Source organism: Hetaerina americana, unplaced genomic scaffold (assembly GCF_022747635.1).
Source record: "Hetaerina americana unplaced genomic scaffold, ioHetAmer1.1.p SCAF_5, whole genome shotgun sequence".
Taxonomy (NCBI): domain Eukaryota; kingdom Metazoa; phylum Arthropoda; class Insecta; order Odonata; family Calopterygidae; genus Hetaerina; species Hetaerina americana.
The window spans coordinates 60,129,499-60,140,154 of record NW_027287095.1 but is presented as its reverse complement, the minus strand read 5'-3'; positions in this window follow the sequence as shown (position 1 = coordinate 60,140,154).

The window sequence follows — 10,656 nt, the reverse complement described above, 5'->3', positions numbered from 1 at the left end:
TGCTACTCAGCTAACAGGTCCCTGTCGCTGACAGTTTGGCCTGCAGAAGTCACATTTTTTAAATGGAAAAGTCTGAGAAATACGTGAATTCTGAACTAAATTAATTAAACCCTACCAAGCGCAGGCGTGTGGGTGCTGTACTTTTTCCATTAGTTTTAAGTGGAATGAAACTGCTATCTTCCAATGTTTTCATTCTTAAGTGATTCCACGCTGAGAACTATTTCATTAAAAAAATAAATCCAATTATTTTTAGATGACGCATTTGACGCATCTTGCTGATAATTAACTTTGTGATAACCTAAATGTTGTCTTTTTCTTAAACGCATTCCTGTTGTTAAAACATTTCAGCGTGCCAGGCTATTGGTCGACGAAGTAAGGCAGATGGGAATGGAAATCAACACGAATTGAAGTCACGCGCACACTTTGTTATATTCCTCCGATTAATTTATGTGTCACATCAATCATCCACATCGAAAACGGCAAAACATTCACGAAACCATTGAAAATAATGTTTAAATTTGATAAATTAAAAATAACATTCACCATTTTCTCTAGATGGGAACCTTCCTAATGGTCACGTTTTCTGCCAAAGATGATGAGCGAACGACTTCGTGAAATTTATTAAAGCACTCGAGATACTTTTATTTTGGAGTCTCAATCGTAAAAAACATCATGGAACTCCCTAATCTCAGGTTTTTCTGCATAGCTAAAGTGAGGGTGTTGTTGGAAATTCCATTTGGCATGCAACCTGCATTGTGTTAGTCGAGAATTCACAGGGATCTGTATTCCCATGGATCAAGTCTCCTCGTCTTCGAGTTCACTTGGTGCATATTCTGCTGCTTATGCCTACTATCGCCCTCTCGGGTGCGTTCAATCTTCCTTCACTAGTACGTTTGATCATCGAGTTGCCGGGGTCGGTTCGTTTCGACTTCTCCGATGGAATCTTTTAAGACGCCTTAACGCTTCCTCAAGTTGACGACACTACATTCAACTTTATATGATGTGTTTTCGATCTCCTTATTTTGTCGAGAACAATTCGAAACGAACAGGAAAGGTGTGGGTGAGTTTGAGTGACAAACTCCTTTCAGTGTCCACGGGTCCAGTGTTCAGTGGATCGCGGTAGTCCAGGGATAGAGCGTTGGAATACTGACCGGAGGGTCCGGGTTCGATTCGGGCAAGCCTCTCTCATACAAATTTAAGAATCTTTTTTATTTAATACCTGTTTATAAACTACATTTTTTGTTTCATATCCAGGAGAAAGAATTTATAAATTTTTAGGCGAACCTACTCTGGAGCAAGCAACATAAAGTTGCCCGTGGCTAAAACATGGCGATCTTAGATCAACACCACAAAACTTTAAAAACTGTCCCTGTGATTTATTAATGGTAATTGACAAAGCTAGCCGGACTGAAAACTGTAATCTTTTAAAGTTGAAGGGAAGATCAGTTAGGATTAGTTAGGTATCCGTGGAATAAAAATTATTTCACCTTTTCCTTTTCCAGTTAAAATGACTGCCTGGATTATATTTTTCATTAATTTTGTCACACACAATCGTGTCCCATTGCAGAGTTTTGGTGGATCTAAATTTCGCAATAAAATGATTGGAGATCCTACTTTAAGTACAAGGCGATGTTGTGGCAATCCAGCTGGATCAAGTGAATTTAGGAATTCCGTTGGATAATCGACGGCTTCGTCAGCATCCACTACGGTATCAACCGATTTATATTCAATCACGTCTCCTGGCAGCATGGCTAGTATCTCCTTGTTAATTTCATTAACATCATCGTTCTTAGGAGCAAGAATATGGCTCTTTCTCGCAACCATTCCAATTTTTTATAATTTTGATTAACGTTGGGATAGACTGCTTGTATCATATCGCGGACAGTTTTCACCGATACACATAAATCTGATGACAATTTTATCATACCAGATGCTTCAATAACTAATCTATCTTCTCCAATCTCCAAAAGTTTATTTGCAAAATTTTGAGCATTCCCATCTCTTAAGAGGATTCGCATGTTTTGTTTAAGGCTAATTTCTTGGACATGATTCCATAGAACAGAATGTTTTAAACAGGCATAAATTTCATCGGCTGGAGTCGATTTTGGAATGACAGGCAGAGTTTGACGGAAGTCTCCACACAGGAGTACCAGAGCTCCTCCCATTAAACTGCAGTTTCCTCTAAGATCTTGAAGTGTTGCGTTGAGGGCCTCAAGAGATTTTTAATGAGCCATCGTACACTCATCCCATACTATCAATTTACATTCTATAAGAACTTGTGCCTGGCCGCTTGTTTAATTTATATGACATGTGGGATTTTCTTGTCGGGAAATATTAAGTGGCAACTTAAGGGCAGAGTGGGCTGTTCTTCCTCCTTCCATTAATGTCGCTGCAATACCTGAAGATGCAACGGCTAGAGTAATTTCTCCATGAACCCTGATTTCAGCGAGAACTAAATTAATTAAAAATGTTTTTCCCGTGCCACCAGCAGCATCAAGAAAAATGATACCTCCTCCTTGTTTATCTACTTGATCCATTATTATTTCGCACGCGAATTTCTGATCTTCATTAAGAAGTGGCTTTTTATCCGCGATGTATGCTTCTGAGTCTAAGACATTGTAGCTAGTTTCACGTATATAATCTGGATAAAATACACCCTGTTGATCTTGTACAGGTGCAAAAAGACCGAGTTCCACTCAAGTCTTGTTAACCATGGTGATACACTTTTCCTCCAAAATAATCAAAGTTTTATTAAAAATGTCGGAGTTAAACGTAATATCCAATGTAGGATTTTCACTTCGAACTTTAGCCAGTATATCCTCACTCATTGATTCTTTATATATTTCCCATAATGTTTTTGGGTTAGATGGATTACAGGAGGTTATTATGATGGCAAACAAAATTCGGATTTGTCCTGGAAGAGAAATCAAACTGGCCTCTCGCAATGAGTCATCCCAGTGTTGATCTCCTTCTAGCAACCCTAAATTCTGGCAAGCTTCTCTGAATGTCTCACATATTTCTCCGTTTACCGTTCTTAATTCTGCAAATGAGCGAGGTCCTCTAATGGTATGTAGAAGCATTCTTAAAAAAATAACATTCGGCGTTGTTAGGATGGACTGTGTAGACTCGGCCCAATGCGTCACATGAATAAATATTATTCTCAGGATCAGAGTTGCCCATTTTTCTTCTACAAAAGACTTTCCTTGATGTATTCCACGTATAATATCTCGGCAATTCTGAATACAATAGTGTTCTTGCAAAAGTATCCTGCTGGCATAGTTGGAAAAATGCTGTTTCTATGACAGCAAAAAAGTAAACAAATTACATACATACAAACAAACACTCTCCTTTATATATATAGATATATAGTACAATACACAGTAACACACAATATAGAAACACAAAAAAAGAAGAACACTCACACGTTATTTCTTGATATTTCGACGGAAACTATCTGAAGATATAGAAGTCTGGAAGGAATCTGAAGATTCCTCTGAAGATATAGAAGTGTTTTGTGATTTTGTGTTTCTATATTGTGTGTTACTGTGTATTGTACTATTCGGCACTTCCGTGTTACGTCTACGAAAGCATATATATATATATATATATATATATATATATATATATATATATATATATATATATATATGCATGTATGTATGTGTGTGTATATGTGTATATATATATATGTATAGATATATACATACATGTGTGTGTGTGTGTGCCGCAACATATATCAAATAGCTATCCAGCAAAAAATACGTGTTGGTAACAAGTAGATGTTGCTCCTAATATTGCAATTCCTTTAATCCATTTTCCCTTTAACTTCTTCCGTTTGCGCTCCCACTCTTAGGCAGATACGGTTTATTTATAGGGTATAAGGCTTTATCTTATCTTATTCATATCAGCAATACTTACATAACTGGTCGAAAAGAATTTTTAAAAAGTTCTATGAATTGACCAAGGGATGAGGAAACAGAAAGAAAATTTCTCAAAAACGAGGAAAATATCTGTCATAACCCAAGGATCCGTGTTTGTATGAAAGGCTAACTTCCGGTAACTCTTGGACATCCGTATAATTGGAAATGTGATTTTTTTCTCCCGGGAAGTTACTGGAATCTAAGGAAAGCTTAGGACAAGTGACATTTTCAGTCTCGTTCAAACATTTAACCAACAATATCTGTAAATTATAAACGGCTTTTGATTGCGGTTTCGTACACGTTCCAGGATGCAGAATTTCATAAGGTTGCCAGAAAATATGAAAAAAATCTGAATTATAGTTGCTGGACGTCATAACAGTGGTAAATTTGTGGAATTTCTTTCCAAAGAACGAAAAACGCCACATACTTTGGAAAAAAGAAAAAATGATGCCAATGAAAGCCTTTCTTAGAAGAATTCCTTCTCATAATTTACATCAGTTGTCACAAATTCAATAAATAAAATATGCTATTTTTTCCGTGCTCCTGAAAAAAGTATATTCGATGAAAAATGCTCGGCATGTGGGAGGTTTGGTAACACTGTAACTATGCCATAAACCTACCTGACATCGTACAGTACGCACTTGGGCTCGTAAATTCGTTTTTAGACTATTCATTATCATCATTTACCTCTTCTGTGTTTCAGTTTTCATTTAAACGTATTTACATTTCTTCCAAATATCGAGATTATAAACTGTGGCTTTTCCTCTATCATTTCAGATCTTTTTCGGCTTAATGATGCCACTAGATTTTGAATCGCCGCCATTCATTGCTGTGTGACATCTCGCGCTATCAACTCTTCGAGAGGCACCTGAACGTGAGAGAGAACTGTAAGTACATATTTTCAGTAATGGCGTAATATTTTCTTTTGTTCAGTGAAATTGCGTTTCCTGAGTGACTTTTCCTTCTCCTCTTCCATCAGTATCTTCGTTTTTTTCGTTTCCCCACACTTATTTCAGCTTCACCGTGTGACTTTTTGCATTATTATCGGTAGTGTAATGTGGTCCATCTCCTGGAATGTTTCACCATTTGGTGATTGTGAGAGATCGGGTCATTCATGTTAGTTTTCTTTCCTGGTATCTCTGGTGGTCTGTGTCAGCTGGGAACACGATAAGCCTCACCTGGCTTGGCGTCAGATTTCCCGGTGGTAGAATCTCATAGGTAACCCAGCAACGTCCACCGATTTGGGGGGGTGGGGGGAGGTCTCGCAACCACAAACTTAGGGTTCCGAGGCCTTGATACCCGGGTTGTGGGATAATGGCGAAATGCCCGAATAACCGACAGTTCAAGCGAATGTAACAGCAAAAAATACGAGCATTTTACAGTTCAGAACTTGGGTGGATAATCTCCTCCGATGAGAAACGGAAGTCTTGCGAAGGACAGCGTGAAATGCGAAGGAAATAAACGTCAAGTCTTCGGATCGAATGCATTTACTTCATTTTGAGACACCTTTTGTCTTTGCAATGACGCGTCCGCTGATTTAAAGAAAGTTGAATTTTCCGGCGTTGTATTGTAAAATGGCGTAGACTCGATAAACACGCATCAGCGAGTGTCATTATTGCCGATGCCCGAAGTCTGTCAAAATAATGTTAACTCTTTGAATTATTTGACTGATGGTCCACCTCGCGCATTTACCGTTACATGTATTTCCCGTAAAATATTGCAGTTCCAACTACACATTCAATTATAAAATTTACCGATTATTTTCTTTAGCAGTAGTCTGCCCACTTATGGGCAGGTTTATGACATATCATAGTACTTCACTCTACTGTACTTGTAAGCCCTAATTAACGCACACGCCAAGAATTCTTAAACCTCATGTTGAATATTAACGTACAATTACGCACATTGCAATGCAACACTCATCCTTTATAGCCCTGCATACTTTTTGCCTCCCTTAATTCCATTCAGAATAACTATTATTTTTCTATTGCTACCTCGCTTTCCCAACATTTTCACCTCTATTAACGGCTTCTGAATCTCATTGCCTCTCTGTATATCCTGCACCAACTTATTCTGCCTTCTTCAATAGTCTCCCATACAGCCGTCACTCTTCCCCTTCCACGCCCAGAACTTTACCATTTGTTTTCTTTTTGGTCCATTGTATTTTATCTATTCTTCTCCATAAACACATCTCGAAAGTCTCCAATCTCCATTTATACTCCTGTCTCAAATACAAGAATTCCCAACCATACAATATACTCCATATTCAAGTTTCAATTAGTATATTCTTGATGTGTTTAAATAGGGTGCCCTTATTCAACTCTCGCCTCTTCGTTAACGCTATCTGACTGAATGCTTTACTCTTTCTGAAAATGGACGCAGAAGTCCCGCCGTCTCCGTTCCAGGGTGATCAGCGGCGCCCACGTACGGTGCTTAGGGGTTTGCGAGGAGAGGTCGCCATCCCATTCCGCTACCCTCCCCGTCACACCTCCCTCACTCACGGGAGCCCGTTGAGGTGGTCGGGGATATTACTGCTTCAATTCCGCCCCCCGTGTCACTCATTTCTCGTGTGTCTTCACTATACCCTCGGCCTATCCAGTCCTCCCGAGTGGGAGCGGCGTCTCGTTTCTGCATCAAGGGCGGCGCCCCTGACCTACGCTTCCGAGTATGGCGTCGAAAACGTATGGCAAAAACACACATTAATGTACAGTTGGTAAAAGTTCTGAAAGCTAAAGAAAGCTTAAATCATCAGTTTTAACTCTAAATTTCCCATCTGAGGTACTTGGATTGTCGACTGGAAGGCATGCTGTGTTAATTTTATGGACGCTTTATAAATGCACTACTTCCTAATATAAATCAATTGTAAATTCTTATTAGGTAACATAGAAGTTGTAAGAAATTTTCTTCAAAGTTAAATGAAATTAACCAATTTAAAATAAAAAGTTTCATAGTGAATAGTGGCTCTGCATGAAGATTTTACGGAAATACCATAATCTTAGAGCAAAACATTCATTAGAAATACAAGTATCAATCCAAGTATTTCTGTAATTTTTCAGTCAATACCATTTTTTAAGTAATGAAATTACACGCGTTGAAATGTATAAACTGTTTAAGTTGGCGGATATACGGTTATGTCAATAATAACGCAAGTGAGCGTACCCGAACACGGGAAAATGAATGCGCATTAGCGGTCGGTGTTTGTTTCTTCAGTGTCACCGGGTCGGTACTATTATTGGTTTGAAACATACCGGGCCTCATTTAAGTTCCCCCATCATACTGTACTAAGTGACGCTAAGGTAATTCTCATGAGTGTAGGGTGCAATAAAACCAGCGGGATCATCATTTGAGCGCCGGCTTCCTAGCAAAATGCGTCAGGAGTATCAAGATTTAACTTTCCCACGATTTTTTTTAATATTCACATTCTCTGGTGATCCGTTGTCCCTGGAACGAGTTATTTGATGATCAACGAGGTTTATCATACCTGAAATACATGAGTACCTTCCATCCCTCTGTGAATCATATGTATAGGTTCAATTCAGATCTAGAGTTAACTTAGATTACATAACCGCAAATCTATTATATTTTATTGAAATTTTAAATAATTACTATAATAAATTAGGGACTCGATTGTTTTATCCAGTGTTTGACCAGTAGATATATTGGAGAGAAAAAGTACTCAAATAAAATATATCAATTACTTTGCCACGCTCAGCGCTTTGCATGTAAAAATACGCAAATAATACACGAACCGTCATCCTGACTAAAAGTTCTTTACTCTGAATGTTGAACTTTTTGAAATTTGTTCCCAAGTTCATGCCAAAAATAACAGCGCACGAACCCGCAAAAAGTGATGCGTAAGTTACATGTACCACAAATTTACAAGACCAATACGTGTAAAATTGCTGATCGGGAAACGAGCCTCGATCGTTCAATTGTCGATCAGATGTATTCGGTATATGACGAGTGGCAATGGTTTCATTGACGGTGAACCTTCACGGACACGTGTACTTTCATCGAGTTCACCACTCCGCGAGAAACATTCACGCGAACGAAATGAAACGAGGGCGACAAAATCAATCCGCCTCATTAAAGGAGTTAAAAAAAAAAGTATTCGTCGAGTCGCAGCTTAAGCATCAGTGAAAAAATCAGGGCGAAGAGTAGCAATTCGTCGGGGAGAGAAAAAAAAACTTTTAATGCATCCACTGCCTCCTCGTCTTTGCGGCGTGTCTCCGGCTCGGAACTTGATGGCGAACGGGTGACAAAAATAAAGTTCGCAGGACCGTAAGATGCTATGGCACGTGAGGTAGGCCAGTCCCACGCGGACCTCCACCAACGTGGTCTGAGAGCGTCATGAGAGAGCGTCCGCTCCCCCCGAATTACCACCATCATCCCCCCCTTCTCCTCCGCCGCCGCGCCTCCTCTATCCCCGAACCCTCCCTCTAAATGGCGTCCTGTCCACGCCCTTAGGAAATTTGATTTTCGCCACGCGCAACAAATGGTGTGTTTCTGGAGCGTGTGGGAAGGGGGGGTGGAAGGGAGCCTTGAGGGGGGTTTTTGTTCGTTCCCTGGAGGCGCACTGCGGGTCCTGCCTTTCTCTCTCTCTCTCACACACACACACATACACATTCCATCTCTTCCTCTCCTCTTACATACACTCACTCACATATACACCAGGAGATGTCGCGGGTCGTGGATGAAGCCGTTTAACCTTCCGACCGAGCAGATTCCACCGCCACCACTCTCTCCTCCTCCTCCTCCCTCCTCTTTTATCTTGCTATCCGTTGTCTCCGGTCATCCTCATCTTCCTCCTGCCGCAAGGAGGGTCCGTCCCGATTGCCCCGCAGCCATCAGCCCTCCCCACCACCCTCCCACAAGCCCCTCTCGCTCTTTCCCCCTTCTCCGACCCCAAGGGGAACAGCACGGGCCCCCTTTCCCCCTCAGCCCACTGACAGCTTCCACGCGGCCACGTCGCTTCTGTGGCGCCCTCAATCGATCCGTCCGTCCGGCCCTCGTCGCCGCTGTCGTCGCCCTGCCCCCATGACGACGCCGCCGCCTCAGCGCGGCCGGCTCGTTGGAATCGCTCGCAGCACCGCGGCCGCCACGCCGCGCCCGTCGGAAGCGCGCACCAAGAGCCGGGCTGGCCGCCCGCTCCCCTAACGCCCCAATGGACGGTGGGCGGTGGGGAGTGACTCAAAGCGGGACGGCCGCAGCGTGGGCGGCGGTGGCGACGTCGGCGCCGTGCGGTGTTTCGTCACCGGGAGGAGGCATTACGTCGATTGGTTTGATGAATGCATCAACGGTGTTGGATTTGGACCTTCCCGAATGTCGGGGCCATTCGTGGCGACAGGTCATATGAGGCTTCCACCGGAGCCTAACCAATCAATCCCGCTTCACATCTGCCCGACTGATGTGCCACACATTCGTAATACTTCTCTCTTACATTCTACCTTCACCCCTAACTTTCCCGTCCTCACAAGTCCTCTCTGACCATAGAAAAGGTGCCACAAACTTAAAAGGTATCTGCGGAAATATATTGCCAAGCATGCTTAACCATACCTCAATCAAACGATGGCACATTAACCAAACCAATGCACGAAAACTACCAGCAGTCAGGTGAGACTCCCAAAATGGAACTCCAAAAAATATCTAATTTCTAATGGAGCGATGAAATAAAATGTCGCGACATTATTCATATGTACATGCATGTTCTCAGTCACACATTCATGTGCAAGTTCCACTCATCGCCGTTACAGTCTAATTCAACGAGCCAACCTACGTTTAAATTTTATTTGAGAAGGATTGGGCAAGGCCTGTGACAGCCATTGTCTCCCGTTACCGTCGTCGGGGACCGGCGTTCTTTTCTGTTTTAGTTCTAATAGAATCTTTCTTGCCACCTTCTAAGGTCACTGGTACGAGTAATTGGAATACTCACGTAGTATCGTATCTTTAAAATTTGTCATGAAGAGGCAATGAATTTATTTTATGGTGGAATTTCAACAGGAAACATCTCCTTGTTCAGGATATTAATTCTATTTAAAGCCTTTCTTGTAGAGGATATTAACGAGAGTGATCAATATTTTTGCTCAGTGCCTTGCCGGCAGTGCCACGCGCACCATGGATGCGCGCCTTCGTCAGCTTCCCTACGTCATTTACAATATATAAGGCAGGCGTAAACGTAACTGCGAGATAAATAATATCCTTGCAAGTCGTGGGACTTTTAAATCAGCAGTCTCTTTCGTGCTCATCTGGAGCATACTTTTATTTACTTATCTCTATGCTCGTATGCTATTACTTGATTCTTCTTCAGATGGAAAGTCTTAAGTCATTTTCTTACCATATATCACATTCAGCGGGATTCGAAATTCGTATCCTCGATAGGTTAATTGACGCTTAACGTATTCGAAAAGGTAACTCGAAGAATTGGAAAGATGCCCTAACCGTTGTAGTAATTTTCATAGATATGATAAAACATAATCGTTGGGATTTGACATTTTATTGACCCTTGGAGCACAAACAACGCAAATATGCTGTGCCATGCACCAGATGAGACCTAATAAATGTTAATCATCTGATGATTCCTGACAAAGGTCCCTTTCAATGCATGTGCTGCCTATCGTTACCTTGCGACGATACAAATCGTTTCGATTTCTTCGAGGGTTTAGAATGAATTGGTAGTTTCATGCACTGCGGACTGTCGACGACACCATATTTTATCGTTCCCGTGTAGCTACAGCTT